The 16,357-nt window shown below is 34.0% G+C and overlaps 9 non-coding genes across 9 annotated transcripts; all 9 read right to left on the bottom strand.

The window, feature by feature from the left end:
• Positions 1 to 1,618: 1,618 nt before the first annotated feature.
• TRNAL-CAA (transfer RNA leucine (anticodon CAA)) lies at positions 1,619 to 1,701 on the bottom strand. Its single transcript has one exon. It is a non-coding gene; the product is annotated as a tRNA-Leu (tRNA).
• Positions 1,702 to 3,711: 2,010 nt separating this feature from the next.
• On the bottom strand, positions 3,712 to 3,794 carry TRNAL-CAA (transfer RNA leucine (anticodon CAA)). Its single transcript has one exon. It is a non-coding gene; the product is annotated as a tRNA-Leu (tRNA).
• A 2,012-nt stretch (positions 3,795 to 5,806) lies between these two features.
• TRNAL-CAA (transfer RNA leucine (anticodon CAA)) lies at positions 5,807 to 5,889 on the bottom strand. Its single transcript has one exon. It is a non-coding gene; the product is annotated as a tRNA-Leu (tRNA).
• A 2,462-nt stretch (positions 5,890 to 8,351) lies between these two features.
• TRNAL-CAG (transfer RNA leucine (anticodon CAG)) lies at positions 8,352 to 8,434 on the bottom strand. The gene has a single exon. It is a non-coding gene; the product is annotated as a tRNA-Leu (tRNA).
• Positions 8,435 to 10,446: 2,012 nt separating this feature from the next.
• TRNAL-CAG (transfer RNA leucine (anticodon CAG)) lies at positions 10,447 to 10,529 on the bottom strand. The gene has a single exon. It is a non-coding gene; the product is annotated as a tRNA-Leu (tRNA).
• A 1,053-nt stretch (positions 10,530 to 11,582) lies between these two features.
• TRNAF-GAA (transfer RNA phenylalanine (anticodon GAA)) lies at positions 11,583 to 11,655 on the bottom strand. Its single transcript has one exon. It is a non-coding gene; the product is annotated as a tRNA-Phe (tRNA).
• A 900-nt stretch (positions 11,656 to 12,555) lies between these two features.
• On the bottom strand, positions 12,556 to 12,638 carry TRNAL-CAG (transfer RNA leucine (anticodon CAG)). The gene has a single exon. It is a non-coding gene; the product is annotated as a tRNA-Leu (tRNA).
• Positions 12,639 to 13,689: 1,051 nt separating this feature from the next.
• TRNAF-GAA (transfer RNA phenylalanine (anticodon GAA)) lies at positions 13,690 to 13,762 on the bottom strand. The gene has a single exon. It is a non-coding gene; the product is annotated as a tRNA-Phe (tRNA).
• Positions 13,763 to 14,662: 900 nt separating this feature from the next.
• On the bottom strand, positions 14,663 to 14,745 carry TRNAL-CAA (transfer RNA leucine (anticodon CAA)). Its single transcript has one exon. It is a non-coding gene; the product is annotated as a tRNA-Leu (tRNA).
• Positions 14,746 to 16,357: the final 1,612 nt, after the last annotated feature.

The raw sequence follows: 16,357 nt of genomic DNA, 5'->3' as shown, positions 1-16,357 counted from the left end.
CAACTTGTCGCAACACACAAAAACATTAATAAATAGCATTTTTCATGTGTGTACTTTTTGTCAGCATTAATTTTCAAACCTCCTTTTATTTTGTTAGGATGTTAGAAATGTTAGATTTCTCACAAAATGCGGTGATGCATCATATTTCTTCAGAAACTACCATTTGGCCACACAGCAGGGCTTTGAAAATAAAAGCACTATTCGGGTTTTGGAATGCAGATTTTGCAAGAATAGTTTGCGGTAAAATTTTCAGAGTACCAAACGTAACAAAACAGCAGAAACCCCCCCCCCCCAAAGTGACCCCATTTTAGAAATTACTTCTCACAATGAATTCATATACACCACAGCATTTCATAGTCAAACATACATGGCTGAAATCATTCAGCTAGTGTCTGATACATGATGCCTGTATCAGCTATCCAGTTCCCACTAAATCCTCTTACAGCTTAGTGAAATGGAAATAATCAAAATAGAGGAAAAATTTAAAAAAAATAATAATTTGCTCAAAAGGAAAAGCTCCCATTTCTCATCTTTTCAACATTTTATTTTCTGTAGATAGTTAAGATTTTTAGGCCTTTTTTCATTTTCTTTAAGTCATCAGCCCATGTGCTTTGTTTATTTTCTCCTTAAAATGTAAACAGTGAAGAAAAATTTTGTTGCCGAAACCCGGGATCTTTAGATCTTCAGTCTAACGCTCTCCCAACTGAGCTATTTCGGCCAAACACAAACAACTTTAGGAGTGTTTGACACTCGGCAAATGTCAAGCGAAACCCCTGAAAATGTATATTTTTATTTTTGCTTTGACTAGTTTTTGCAGCATGATTTCTATTTGAAACTCCTGCCATTTTGTTGTACATGTTTAATAACTTTCATTAACTCTTTGTGAATGAGTAGAAAAAAAATGCAATTTTGACAGATTTTTTTACATTTCCAATTTGACTCTATTCATCACGTTCATTCTAACCCTGTGTTTATGAGACAGGTGATGGTTGCACATAGAACACAATGTGCATGCATAATGTTACATCAAGTTTTATTTGATATTAGATGCAAATAATTGGAGCAAAAAAGGAGACAAAAATTTAGAGAAAATATTTTAATGATTGTTAACTTTCAATCTTGAAAACGTTTGTCCCAAAATGTGCTGAAACTTAGATGTCAGTATCGCATGCGCATTTCAGACTTTTTATTCTATGATTACCTACTTTTTCAGCTTTTGTTTATTAAGTACTGTTATGGTCTATTGAGGAATGAGGTAAACAAATATGAAATTAGACTTACCTGCAATTCAGTTTATAGAAATCTCCCAGAACAGCCCCATAGGATGTGGAATCTCCGACCTAATAGGGAAAGAGAACACAAAGAGGTGAAATAATCCTCCCCATTCACCGCCCATAGTATTTTTATGGTGCCAAGACAGCTAACATATGCACATAAAACCTATTTCAAAATCCTAGAGTTCCGTTTATAGATGACAATTTCAGATTCACCCCAAAAACTCCCAGGTAGTCATAACTTTGGGATCAGGTTTTTTAAGGATCATTGCTAAGTTTGGTTTGATCCCCATCTAATCAATAACTGAAGGGAATCTGTATAGTTTCATGAAACGAAAAGGTGATGTCAGAAGTGGGATTTGAACCCACGCCTCCAAGAGAGACTGCGACTTGAACGCAGCGCCTTAGACTGCTCGGCCATCCTGAATTCTTGTGGATTTTGTACCTTAACTCTTTCCAAATTAGTCAGCAGAAATATGACCATCAATTGTCATTGAAACTTATTTTAAAATAATTAATATTACAGTTTTTATTTCTATACATTTGTTTAAACTATTAGTTATCAAGCCTATTTTGAGCTAAAAGGCCAAGCCCCATTTGTTAAAAAATATGACATGTATCACTTTATGCAGTAATAACTCTGGAATGCTTCTACATATCCCCGTAATTCTGAAAGTGTTTTTTGTGACACATTGTACTTTCCATTAACTGTAAATTTAGGTCAATAAACTTTTAGTTTTTTTCTGTGAAAATATCTAAAGTTTGCTTAAAATTTTGAAATATTAGTCATTTTTATTCTTTGACTGCTTATACCCTTAAACCAACTTGTCGCAACACACAAAAACATTAATAAATAGCATTTTTCATGTGTGTACTTTTTGTCAGCATTAATTTTCAAACCTCCTTTTATTTTGTTAGGATGTTAGAAATGTTAGATTTCTCACAAAATGCGGTGATGCATCATATTTCTTCAGAAACTACCATTTGGCCACACAGCAGGGCTTTGAAAATAAAAGCACTATTCGGGTTTTGGAATGCAGATTTTGCAAGAATAGTTTGCGGTAAAATTTTCAGAGTACCAAACGTACCAAAACAGCAGAAACCCCCCCCCCCAAAGTGACCCCATTTTAGAAATTACTTCTCACAATGAATTCATATACACCACAGCATTTCATAGTCAAACATACATGGCTGAAATCATTCAGCTAGTGTCTGATACATGATGCCTGTATCAGCTATCCGGTTCCCACTAAATCCTCTTACAGCTTAGTGAAATGGAAATAAACAAAATAGAGGAAAAATTTAAAAAAAATAATAATTTGCTCAAAAGGAAAAGCTCCCATTTCTCATCTTTTCAACATTTTATTTTCTGTAGATAGTTAAGATTTTTAGGCCTTTTTTCATTTTCTTTAAGTCATCAGCCCATGTGCTTTGTTTATTTTCTCCTTAAAATGTAAACAGTGAAGAAAAATTTTGTTGCCGAAACCCGGGATCTTTAGATCTTCAGTCTAACGCTCTCCCAACTGAGCTACTTGGCCAAACACAAACAACTTTAGGAGTGTTTGACACTCGGCAAATGTCAAGCGAAACCCCTGAAAATGTATATTTTTATTTTTGCTTTGACTAGTTTTTGCAGCATGATTTCTATTTGAAACTCCTGCCATTTTGTTGTACATGTTTAATAACTTTCATTAACTCTTTGTGAATGAGTAGAAAAAAAATGCAATTTTGACAGATTTTTTTACATTTCCAATTTGACTCTATTCATCACGTTCATTCTAACCCTGTGTTTATGAGACAGGTGATGGTTGCACATAGAACACAATGTGCATGCATAATGTTACATCAAGTTTTATTTGATATTAGATGCAAATAATTGGAGCAAAAAAGGAGACAAAAATTTAGAGAAAATATTTTAATGATTGTTAACTTTCAATCTTGAAAACGTTTGTCCCAAAATGTGCTGAAACTTAGATGTCAGTATCGCATGCGCATTTCAGACTTTTTATTCTATGATTACCTACTTTTTCAGCTTTTGTTTATTAAGTACTGTTATGGTCTATTGAGGAATGAGGTAAACAAATATGAAATTAGACTTACCTGCAATTCAGTTTATAGAAATCTCCCAGAACAGCCCCATAGGATGTGGAATCTCCGACCTAATAGGGAAAGAGAACACAAAGAGGTGAAATAATCCTCCCCATTCACCGCCCATAGTATTTTTATGGTGCCAAGACAGCTAACATATGCACATAAAACCTATTTCAAAATCCTAGAGTTCCGTTTATAGATGACAATTTCAGATTCACCCCAAAAACTCCCAGGTAGTCATAACTTTGGGATCAGGTTTTTTAAGGATCATTGCTAAGTTTGGTTTGATCCCCATCTAATCAATAACTGAAGGGAATCTGTATAGTTTCATGAAACGAAAAGGTGATGTCAGAAGTGGGATTTGAACCCACGCCTCCAAGAGAGACTGCGACTTGAACGCAGCGCCTTAGACCGCTCGGCCATCCTGAATTCTTGTGGATTTTGTACCTTAACTCTTTCCAAATTAGTCAGCAGAAATATGACCATCAATTGTCATTGAAACTTATTTTAAAATAATTAATATTACAGTTTTTATTTCTATACATTTGTTTAAACTATTAGTTATCAAGCCTATTTTGAGCTAAAAGGCCAAGCCCCATTTGTTAAAAAATATGACATGTATCACTTTATGCAGTAATAACTCTGGAATGCTTCTACATATCCCCGTAATTCTGAAAGTGTTTTTTGTGACACATTGTACTTTCCATTAACTGTAAATTTAGGTCAATAAACTTTTAGTTTTTTTCTGTGAAAATATCTAAAGTTTGCTTAAAATTTTGAAATATTAGTCATTTTTATTCTTTGACTGCTTATACCCTTAAACCAACTTGTCGCAACACACAAAAACATTAATAAATAGCATTTTTCATGTGTGTACTTTTTGTCAGCATTAATTTTCAAACCTCCTTTTATTTTGTTAGGATGTTAGAAATGTTAGATTTCTCACAAAATGCGGTGATGCATCATATTTCTTCAGAAACTACCATTTGGCCCCACAGCAGGGCTTTGAAAATAAGAGCACTATTCGGGTTTTGGAATGCAGATTTTGCAAGAATAGTTTGCGGTAAAATTTTCAGAGCACCAAACGTAACAAAACAGCAGAAACCCCCCCCCCCCAAAGTGACCCCATTTTAGAAATTACTTCTCACAATGAATTCATATACACCACAGCATTTCATAGTCAAACATACATGGCTGAAATCATTCAGCTAGTGTCTGATACATGATGCCTGTATCAGCTATCCGGTTCCCACTAAATCCTCTTACAGCTTAGTGAAATGGAAATAAACAAAATAGAGGAAAAATTTAAAAAAAATAATAATTTGCTCAAAAGGAAAAGCTCCCATTTCTCATCTTTTCAACATTTTATTTTCTGTAGATAGTTAAGATTTTTAGGCCTTTTTTCATTTTCTTTAAGTCATCAGCCCATGTGCTTTGTTTATTTTCTCCTTAAAATGTAAACAGTGAAGAAAAATTTTGTTGCCGAAACCCGGGATCTTTAGATCTTCAGTCTAACGCTCTCCCAACTGAGCTATTTCGGCCAAACACAAACAACTTTAGGAGTGTTTGACACTCGGCAAATGTCAAGCGAAACCCCTGAAAATGTATATTTTTATTTTTGCTTTGACTAGTTTTTGCAGCATGATTTCTATTTGAAACTCCTGCCATTTTGTTGTACATGTTTAATAACTTTCATTAACTCTTTGTGAATGAGTAGAAAAAAAATGCAATTTTGACAGATTTTTTTACATTTCCAATTTGACTCTATTCATCACGTTCATTCTAACCCTGTGTTTATGAGACAGGTGATGGTTGCACATAGAACACAATGTGCATGCATAATGTTACATCAAGTTTTATTTGATATTAGATGCAAATAATTGGAGCAAAAAAGGAGACAAAAATTTAGAGAAAATATTTTAATGATTGTTAACTTTCAATCTTGAAAACGTTTGTCCCAAAATGTGCTGAAACTTAGATGTCAGTATCGCATGCGCATTTCAGACTTTTTATTCTATGATTACCTACTTTTTCAGCTTTTGTTTATTAAGTACTGTTATGGTCTATTGAGGAATGAGGTAAACAAATATGAAATTAGACTTACCTGCAATTCAGTTTATAGAAATCTCCCAGAACAGCCCCATAGGATGTGGAATCTCCGACCTAATAGGGAAAGAGAACACAAAGAGGTGAAATAATCCTCCCCATTCACCGCCCATAGTATTTTTATGGTGCCAAGACAGCTAACATATGCACATAAAACCTATTTCAAAATCCTAGAGTTCCGTTTATAGATGACAATTTCAGATTCACCCCAAAAACTCCCAGGTAGTCATAACTTTGGGATCAGGTTTTTTAAGGATCATTGCTAAGTTTGGTTTGATCCCCATCTAATCAATAACTGAAGGGAATCTGTATAGTTTCATGAAACGAAAAGGTGATGTCAGAAGTGGGATTTGAACCCACGCCTCCAAGAGAGACTGCGACTTGAACGCAGCGCCTTAGACCGCTCGGCCATCCTGAATTCTTGTGGATTTTGCACCTTAACTCTTTCCAAATTAGTCAGCAGAAATATGACCATCAATTGTCATTGAAAATTATTTTAAAATAATTAATATTACAGTTTTTATTTCTATACATTTGTTTAAACTATTAGTTATCAAGCCTATTTTGAGCTAAAAGGCCAAGCCCCATTTGTTAAAAAATATGACATGTATCACTTTATGCAGTAATAACTCTGGAATGCTTCTACATATCCCCGTAATTCTGAAAGTGTTTTTTGTGACACATTGTACTTTACATTAACTGTAAATTTAGGTCAATAAACTTTTAGTTTTTTTCTGTGAAAATATCTAAAGTTTGCTTAAAATTTTGAAATATTAGTCATTTTTATTCTTTGACTGCTTATACCCTTAAACCAACTTGTCGCAACACACAAAAACATTAATAAATAGCATTTTTCATGTGTGTACTTTTTGTCAGCATTAATTTTCAAACCTCCTTTTATTTTGTTAGGATGTTAGAAATGTTAGATTTCTCACAAAATGCGGTGATGCATCATATTTCTTCAGAAACTACCATTTGGCCACACAGCAGGGCTTTGAAAATAAGAGCACTATTCGGGTTTTGGAATGCAGATTTTGCAAGAATAGTTTGCGGTAAAATTTTCAGAGTACCAAACGTACCAAAACAGCAGAAACCCCCCCCCCCCCAAAGTGACCCCATTTTAGAAATTACTTCTCACAATGAATTCATATACACCACAGCATTTCATAGTCAAACATACATGGCTGAAATCATTCAGCTAGTGTCTGATACATGATGCCTGTATCAGCTATCCGGTTCCCACTAAATCCTCTTACAGCTTAGTGAAATGGAAATAAACAAAATAGAGGAAAAATTAAAAAGAATAATAATTTGCTCAAAAGGAAAAGCTCCCATTTCTCATCTTTTCAACATTTTATTTTCTGTAGATAGTTAAGATTTTTAGGCCTTTTTTCATTTTCTTTAAGTCATCAGCCCATGTGCTTTGTTTATTTTCTCCTTAAAATGTAAACAGTGAAGAAAAATTTTGTTGCCGAAACCCGGGATCTTTAGATCTTCAGTCTAACGCTCTCCCAACTGACCTATTTCGGCCAAACACAAACAACTTTAGGAGTGTTTGACACTCGGCAAATGTCAAGCGAAACCCCTGAAAATGTATATTTTTATTTTTGCTTTGACTAGTTTTTGCAGCATGATTTCTATTTGAAACTCCTGCCATTTTGTTGTACATGTTTAATAACTTTCATTAACTCTTTGTGAATGAGTAGAAAAAAAATGCAATTTTGACAGATTTTTTTACATTTCCAATTTGACTCTATTCATCACGTTCATTCTAACCCTGTGTTTATGAGACAGGTGATGGTTGCACATAGAACACAATGTGCATGCATAATGTTACATCAAGTTTTATTTGATATTAGATGCAAATAATTGGAGCAAAAAAGGAGACAAAAATTTAGAGAAAATATTTTAATGATTGTTAACTTTCAATCTTGAAAACGTCTGTCCCAAAATGTGCTGAAACTTAGATGTCAGTATCGCATCCGCATTTCAGACTTTTTATTCTATGATTACCTACTTTTTCAGCTTTTGTTTATTAAGTACTGTTATGGTCTATTGAGGAATGAGGTAAACAAATATGAAATTAGACTTACCTGCAATTCAGTTTATAGAAATCTCCCAGAACAGCCCCATAGGATGTGGAATCTCCAACCTAATAGGGAAAGAGAACACAAAGAGGTGAAATAATCCTCCCCATTCACCGCCCATAGTATTTTTATGGTGCCAAGACAGCTAACATATGCACATAAAACCTATTTCAAAATCCTAGAGTTCCGTTTATAGATGACAATTTCAGATTCACCCCAAAAACTCCCAGGTAGTCATAACTTTGGGATCAGGTTTTTTAAGGAAAATATTTTAATGATTGTTAACTTTCAATCTTGAAAACGTCTGTCCCAAAATGTGCTGAAACTTAGATGTCAGTATCGCATCCGCATTTCAGACTTTTTATTCTATGATTACCTACTTTTTCAGCTTTTGTTTATTAAGTACTGTTATGGTCTATTGAGGAATGAGGTAAACAAATATGAAATTAGACTTACCTGCAATTCAGTTTATAGAAATCTCCCAGAACAGCCCCATAGGATGTGGAATCTCCAACCTAATAGGGAAAGAGAACACAAAGAGGTGAAATAATCCTCCCCATTCACCGCCCATAGTATTTTTATGGTGCCAAGACAGCTAACATATGCACATAAAACCTATTTCAAAATCCTAGAGTTCCGTTTATAGATGACAATTTCAGATTCACCCCAAAAACTCCCAGGTAGTCATAACTTTGGGATCAGGTTTTTTAAGGATCATTGCTAAGTTTGGTTTGATCCCCATCTAATCAATAACTGAAGGGAATCTGTATAGTTTCATGAAACGAAAAGGTGATGTCAGAAGTGGGATTTGAACCCACGCCTCCAAGAAAGACTGCGCCCTGAACGCAGCGCCTTAGACCGCTCGGCCATCCTGACTTCTTGTGGATTTTGTACCTTAACTCTTTCCAAATTAGTCAGCAGAAATATGACCATCAATTGTCATTGAAAATTATTTTAAAATAATTAATATTACAGTTTTTATTTCTATACATTTGTTTAAACTATTAGTTATCAAGCCTATTTTGAGCTAAAAGGCCAAGCCCCATTTGTTAAAAAATATGACATGTATCACTTTATGCAGTAATAACTCTGGAATGCTTCTACATATCCCCGTAATTCTGAAAGTGTTTTTTGTGACACATTGTACTTTACATTAACTGTAAATTTAGGTCAATAAACTTTTAGTTTTTTTCTGTGAAAATATCTAAAGTTTGCTTAAAATTTTGAAATATTAGTCATTTTTATTCTTTGACTGCTTATACCCTTAAACCAACTTGTCGCAACACACAAAAACATTAATAAATAGCATTTTTCATGTGTGTACTTTTTGTCAGCATTAATTTTCAAACCTCCTTTTATTTTGTTAGGATGTTAGAAATGTTAGATTTCTCACAAAATGCGGTGATGCATCATATTTCTTCAGAAACTACCATTTGGCCACACAGCAGGGCTTTGAAAATAAGAGCACTATTCGGGTTTTGGAATGCAGATTTTGCAAGAATAGTTTGCGGTAAAATTTTCAGAGTACCAAACGTACCAAAACAGCAGAAACCCCCCCCCCCCAAAGTGACCCCATTTTAGAAATTACTTCTCACAATGAATTCATATACACCACAGCATTTCATAGTCAAACATACATGGCTGAAATCATTCAGCTAGTGTCTGATACATGATGCCTGTATCAGCTATCCGGTTCCCACTAAATCCTCTTACAGCTTAGTGAAATGGAAATAAACAAAATAGAGGAAAAATTTAAAAAAAATAATAATTTGCTCAAAAGGAAAAGCTCCCATTTCTCATCTTTTCAACATTTTATTTTCTGTAGATAGTTAAGATTTTTAGGCCTTTTTTCATTTTCTTTAAGTCATCAGCCCATGTGCTTTGTTTATTTTCTCCTTAAAATGTAAACAGTGAAGAAAAATTTTGTTGCCGAAACCCGGGATCTTTAGATCTTCAGTCTAACGCTCTCCCAACTGACCTATTTCGGCCAAACACAAACAACTTTAGGAGTGTTTGACACTCGGCAAATGTCAAGCGAAACCCCTGAAAATGTATATTTTTATTTTTGCTTTGACTAGTTTTTGCAGCATGATTTCTATTTGAAACTCCTGCCATTTTGTTGTACATGTTTAATAACTTTCATTAACTCTTTGTGAATGAGTAGAAAAAAAATGCAATTTTGACAGATTTTTTTACATTTCCAATTTGACTCTATTCATCACGTTCATTCTAACCCTGTGTTTATGAGACAGGTGATGGTTGCACATAGAACACAATGTGCATGCATAATGTTACATCAAGTTTTATTTGATATTAGATGCAAATAATTGGAGCAAAAAAGGAGACAAAAATTTAGAGAAAATATTTTAATGATTGTTAACTTTCAATCTTGAAAACGTTTGTCCCAAAATGTGCTGAAACTTAGATGTCAGTATCGCATCCGCATTTCAGACTTTTTATTCTATGATTACCTACTTTTTCAGCTTTTGTTTATTAAGTACTGTTATGGTCTATTGAGGAATGAGGTAAACAAATATGAAATTAGACTTACCTGCAATTCAGTTTATAGAAATCTCCCAGAACAGCCCCATAGGATGTGGAATCTCCAACCTAATAGGGAAAGAGAACACAAAGAGGTGAAATAATCCTCCCCATTCACCGCCCATAGTATTTTTATGGTGCCAAGACAGCTAACATATGCACATAAAACCTATTTCAAAATCCTAGAGTTCCGTTTATAGATGACAATTTCAGATTCACCCCAAAAACTCCCAGGTAGTCATAACTTTGGGATCAGGTTTTTTAAGGATCATTGCTAAGTTTGGTTTGATCCCCATCTAATCAATAACTGAAGGGAATCTGTATAGTTTCATGAAACGAAAAGGTGATGTCAGAAGTGGGATTTGAACCCACGCCTCCAAGAAAGACTGCGCCCTGAACGCAGCGCCTTAGACCGCTCGGCCATCCTGACTTCTTGTGGATTTTGTACCTTAACTCTTTCCAAATTAGTCAGCAGAAATATGACCATCAATTGTCATTGAAAATTATTTTAAAATAATTAATATTACAGTTTTTATTTCTATACATTTGTTTAAACTATTAGTTATCAAGCCTATTTTGAGCTAAAAGGCCAAGCCCCATTTGTTAAAAAATATGACATGTATCACTTTATGCAGTAATAACTCTGGAATGCTTCTACATATCCCCGTAATTCTGAAAGTGTTTTTTGTGACACATTGTACTTTACATTAACTGTAAATTTAGGTCAATAAACTTTTAGTTTTTTTCTGTGAAAATATCTAAAGTTTGCTTAAAATTTTGAAATATTAGTCATTTTTATTCTTTGACTGCTTATACCCTTAAACCAACTTGTCGCAACACACAAAAACATTAATAAATAGCATTTTTCATGTGTGTACTTTTTGTCAGCATTAATTTTCAAACCTCCTTTTATTTTGTTAGGATGTTAGAAATGTTAGATTTCTCACAAAATGCGGTGATGCATCATATTTCTTCAGAAACTACCATTTGGCCACACAGCAGGGCTTTGAAAATAAGAGCACTATTCGGGTTTTGGAATGCAGATTTTGCAAGAATAGTTTGCGGTAAAATTTTCAGAGTACCAAACGTACCAAAACAGCAGAAACCCCCCCCCCCCCCCAAAGTGACCCCATTTTAGAAATTACTTCTCACAATGAATTCATATACACCACAGCATTTCATAGTCAAACATACATGGCTGAAATCATTCAGCTAGTGTCTGATACATGATGCCTGTATCAGCTATCCGGTTCCCACTAAATCCTCTTACAGCTTAGTGAAATGGAAATAAACAAAATAGAGGAAAAATTAAAAAAAATAATAATTTGCTCAAAAGGAAAAGCTCCCATTTCTCATCTTTTCAACATTTTATTTTCTGTAGATAGTTAAGATTTTTAGGCCTTTTTTCATTTTCTTTAAGTCATCAGCCCATGTGCTTTGTTCATTTTCTCCTTAAAATGTAAACAGTGAAGAAAAATTTTGTTGCCGAAACCCGGGATCGAACCAGGGACCTTTAGATCTTCAGTCTAACGCTCTCCCAACTGAGCTATTTCGGCCAAACACAAACAACTTTAGGAGTGTTTGACACTCGGCAAATGTCAAGCGAAACCCCTGAAAATGTATATTTTTATTTTTGCTTTGACTAGTTTTTGCAGCATGATTTCTATTTGAAACTCCTGCCATTTTGTTGTACATGTTTAATAACTTTCATTAACTCTTTGTGAATGAGTAGAAAAAATATGCAATTTTGACAGATTTTTTTACATTTCCAATTTGACTCTATTCATCACGTTCATTCTAACCCTGTGTTTATGAGACAGGTGATGGTTGCACATAGAACACAATGTGCATGCATAATGTTACATCAAGTTTTATTTGATATTAGATGCAAATAATTGGAGCAAAAAAGGAGACAAAAATTTAGAGAAAATATTTTAATGATTGTTAACTTTCAATCTTGAAAACGTTTGTCCCAAAATGTGCTGAAACTTAGATGTCAGTATCGCATCCGCATTTCAGACTTTTTATTCTATGATTACCTACTTTTTCAGCTTTTGTTTATTAAGTACTGTTATGGTCTATTGAGGAATGAGGTAAACAAATATGAAATTAGACTTACCTGCAATTCAGTTTATAGAAATCTCCCAGAACAGCCCCATAGGATGTGGAATCTCCAACCTAATAGGGAAAGAGAACACAAAGAGGTGAAATAATCCTCCCCATTCACCGCCCATAGTATTTTTATGGTGCCAAGACAGCTAACATATGCACATAAAACCTATTTCAAAATCCTAGAGTTCCGTTTATAGATGACAATTTCAGATTCACCCCAAAAACTCCCAGGTAGTCATAACTTTGGGATCAGGTTTTTTAAGGATCATTGCTAAGTTTGGTTTGATCCCCATCTAATCAATAACTGAAGGGAATCTGTGTAGTTTCATGAAACGAAAAGGTGATGTCAGAAGTGGGATTTGAACCCACGCCTCCAAGAAAGACTGCGCCCTGAACGCAGCGCCTTAGACCGCTCGGCCATCCTGACTTCTTGTGGATTTTGTACCTTAACTCTTTCCAAATTAGTCAGCAGAAATATGACCATCAATTGTCATTGAAAATTATTTTAAAATAATTAATATTACAGTTTTTATTTCTATACATTTGTTTAAACTATTAGTTATCAAGCCTATTTTGAGCTAAAAGGCCAAGCCCCATTTGTTAAAAAATATGACATGTATCACTTTATGCAGTAATAACTCTGGAATGCTTCTACATATCCCGGTAATTCTGAAAGTGTTTTTTGTGACACATTGTACTTTACATTAACTGTAAATTTAGGTCAATAAACTTTTAGTTTTTTTCTGTGAAAATATCTAAAGTTTGCTTAAAATTTTGAAATATTAGTCATTTTTATTCTTTGACTGCTTATACCCTTAAACCAACTTGTCGCAACACACAAAAACATTAATAAATAGCATTTTTCATGTGTGTACTTTTTGTCAGCATTAATTTTCAAACCTCCTTTTATTTTGTTAGGATGTTAGAAATGTTAGATTTCTCACAAAATGCGGTGATGCATCATATTTCTTCAGAAACTACCATTTGGCCACACAGCAGGGCTTTGAAAATAAGAGCACTATTCGGGTTTTGGAATGCAGATTTTGCAAGAATAGTTTGCGGTAAAATTTTCAGAGTACCAAACGTACCAAAACAGCAGAAACCCCCCCCCCCCAAAGTGACCCCATTTTAGAAATTACTTCTCACAATGAATTCATATACACCACAGCATTTCATAGTCAAACATACATGGCTGAAATCATTCAGCTAGTGTCTGATACATGATGCCTGTATCAGCTATCCGGTTCCCACTAAATCCTCTTACAGCTTAGTGAAATGGAAATAAACAAAATAGAGGAAAAATTAAAAAAAAATAATAATTTGCTCAAAAGGAAAAGCTCCCATTTCTTATCTTTTCAACATTTTATTTTCTGTAGATAGTTAAGATTTTTAGGCCTTTTTTCATTTTCTTTAAGTCATCAGCCCATGTGCTTTGTTCATTTTCTCCTTAAAATGTAAACAGTGAAGAAAAAGTTTGTTGCCGAAACCCGGGATCGAACCTGGGACCTTTAGATCTTCAGTCTAACGCTCTCCCAACTGAGCTATTTCGGCCAAACACAAACAACTTTAGGAGTGTTTGACACTCGGCAAATGTCAAGCGAAACCCCTGAAAATGTATATTTTTATTTTTGCTTTGACTAGTTTTTGCAGCATGATTTCTATTTGAAACTCCTGCCATTTTGTTGTACATGTTTAATAACTTTCATTAACTCTTTGTGAATGAGTAGAAAAAATATGCAATTTTGACAGATTTTTTTACATTTCCAATTTGACTCTATTCATCACGTTCATTCTAACCCTGTGTTTATGAGACAGGTGATGGTTGCACATAGAACACAATGTGCATGCATAATGTTACATCAAGTTTTATTTGATATTAGATGCAAATAATTGGAGCAAAAAAGGAGACAAAAATTTAGAGAAAATATTTTAATGATTGTTAACTTTCAATCTTGAAAACGTTTGTCCCAAAATGTGCTGAAACTTAGATGTCAGTATCGCATCCGCATTTCAGACTTTTTATTCTATGATTACCTACTTTTTCAGCTTTTGTTTATTAAGTACTGTTATGGTCTATTGAGGAATGAGGTAAACAAATATGAAATTAGACTTACCTGCAATTCAGTTTATAGAAATCTCCCAGAACAGCCCCATAGGATGTGGAATCTCCGACCTAATAGGGAAAGAGAACACAAAGAGGTGAAATAATCCTCCCCATTCACCGCCCATAGTATTTTTATGGTGCCAAGACAGCTAACATATGCACATAAAACCTATTTCAAAATCCTAGAGTTCCGTTTATAGATGACAATTTCAGATTCACCCCAAAAACTCCCAGGTAGTCATAACTTTGGGATCAGGTTTTTTAAGGATCATTGCTAAGTTTGGTTTGATCCCCATCTAATCAATAACTGAAGGGAATCTGTATAGTTTCATGAAACGAAAAGGTGATGTCAGAAGTGGGATTTGAACCCACGCCTCCAAGAGAGACTGCGACTTGAACGCAGCGCCTTAGACCGCTCGGCCATCCTGAATTCTTGTGGATTTTGCACCTTAACTCTTTCCAAATTAGTCAGCAGAAATATGACCATCAATTGTCATTGAAAATTATTTTAAAATAATTAATATTACAGTTTTTATTTCTATACATTTGTTTAAACTATTAGTTATCAAGCCTATTTTGAGCTAAAAGGCCAAACCCCATTTGTTAAAAAATATGACATGTATCACTTTATGCAGTAATAACTCTGGAATGCTTCTACATATCCCCGTAATTCTGAAAGTGTTTTTTGTGACACATTGTACTTTACATTAACTGTAAATTTAGGTCAATAAACTTTTAGTTTTTTTCTGTGAAAATATCTAAAGTTTGCTTAAAATTTTGAAATATTAGTCATTTTTATTCTTTGACTGCTTATACCCTTAAACCAACTTGTCGCAACACACAAAAACATTAATAAATAGCATTTTTCATGTGTGTACTTTTTGTCAGCATTAATTTTCAAACCTCCTTTTATTTTGTTAGGATGTTAGAAATGTTAGATTTCTCACAAAATGCGGTGATGCATCATATTTCTTCAGAAACTACCATTTGGCCACACAGCAGGGCTTTGAAAATAGGAGCACTATTCGGGTTTTGGAATGCAGATTTTGCAAGAATAGTTTGCGGTAAAATTTTCAGAGTACCAAACGTACCAAAACAGCAGAAACCCCCCCCAAAGTGACCCCATTTTAGAAATTACTTCTCACAATGAATTCATATACACCACAGCATTTCATAGTCAAACATACATGGCTGAAATCATTCAGCTAGTGTCTGATACATGATGCCTGTATCAGCTATCCGGTTCCCATTAAATCCTCTTACAGCTTAGTGAAATGGAAATAAACAAAATAGAGGAAAAATTAAAAAAAAAAATAATTTGCTCAAAAGGAAAAGCTCCCATTTCTCATCTTTTCAACATTTTATTTTCTGTAGATAGTTAAGATTTTTAGGCCTTTTTCATTTTCTTTATGTCATCAGCCCATGTGCTTTGTTCATTTTCTCCTTAAAATGTAAACAGTGAAGAAAAATTATGTTGCTGAAACCCAGGATCGAACCAGGGACCTTTAGATTTTCAATCTAACGCTCTCCCAACTGAGATATTTCGGCCAAACACAAACAACTTTAGGAGTGTTTGACACTCGGCAAATGTCAAGCGAAACCCCTGAAAATGTATATTTTTATTTTTGCGTTGACTGGTTTTTGCAGCATGATTTCTATTTGAAACTCCTGCCATTTTGTTGTACATGTTTAATAACTTTCATTAACTCTTTGTGAATGAGTAGAAAAAAACTGCAATTTTGACATAGATTTTTTTACATTTCCAATTTGACTCTATTCATCACGTTCATTCTAACCCTGTGTTTATGAGACAGGTGATGGTTGCACATAAAACACCATGTGCATGCATAACGTTACATCAAGTTTTATATGATATTAGATGCAAATAATTGGAGCAAAAAAGGAGACAAAAATTTAGAGAAAATATTTTAATGATTGTTAACTTTCAATGTGAAAACGTTTGTCCCAAAATGTGCTGAAACTTATCGCATGCGCATTTCAGACTTATTAATCTATGATTACCTACTTTTTAAGCTTTTGTT

The sequence above is a fragment of the Ranitomeya imitator genome, chromosome 10, assembly GCF_032444005.1.
Source record: "Ranitomeya imitator isolate aRanImi1 chromosome 10, aRanImi1.pri, whole genome shotgun sequence".
Taxonomy (NCBI): Eukaryota; Metazoa; Chordata; class Amphibia; order Anura; family Dendrobatidae; genus Ranitomeya; species Ranitomeya imitator.
Note: the sequence above shows the minus strand (reverse complement) of the source record. Positions and strands in the feature narration are given on the sequence as shown.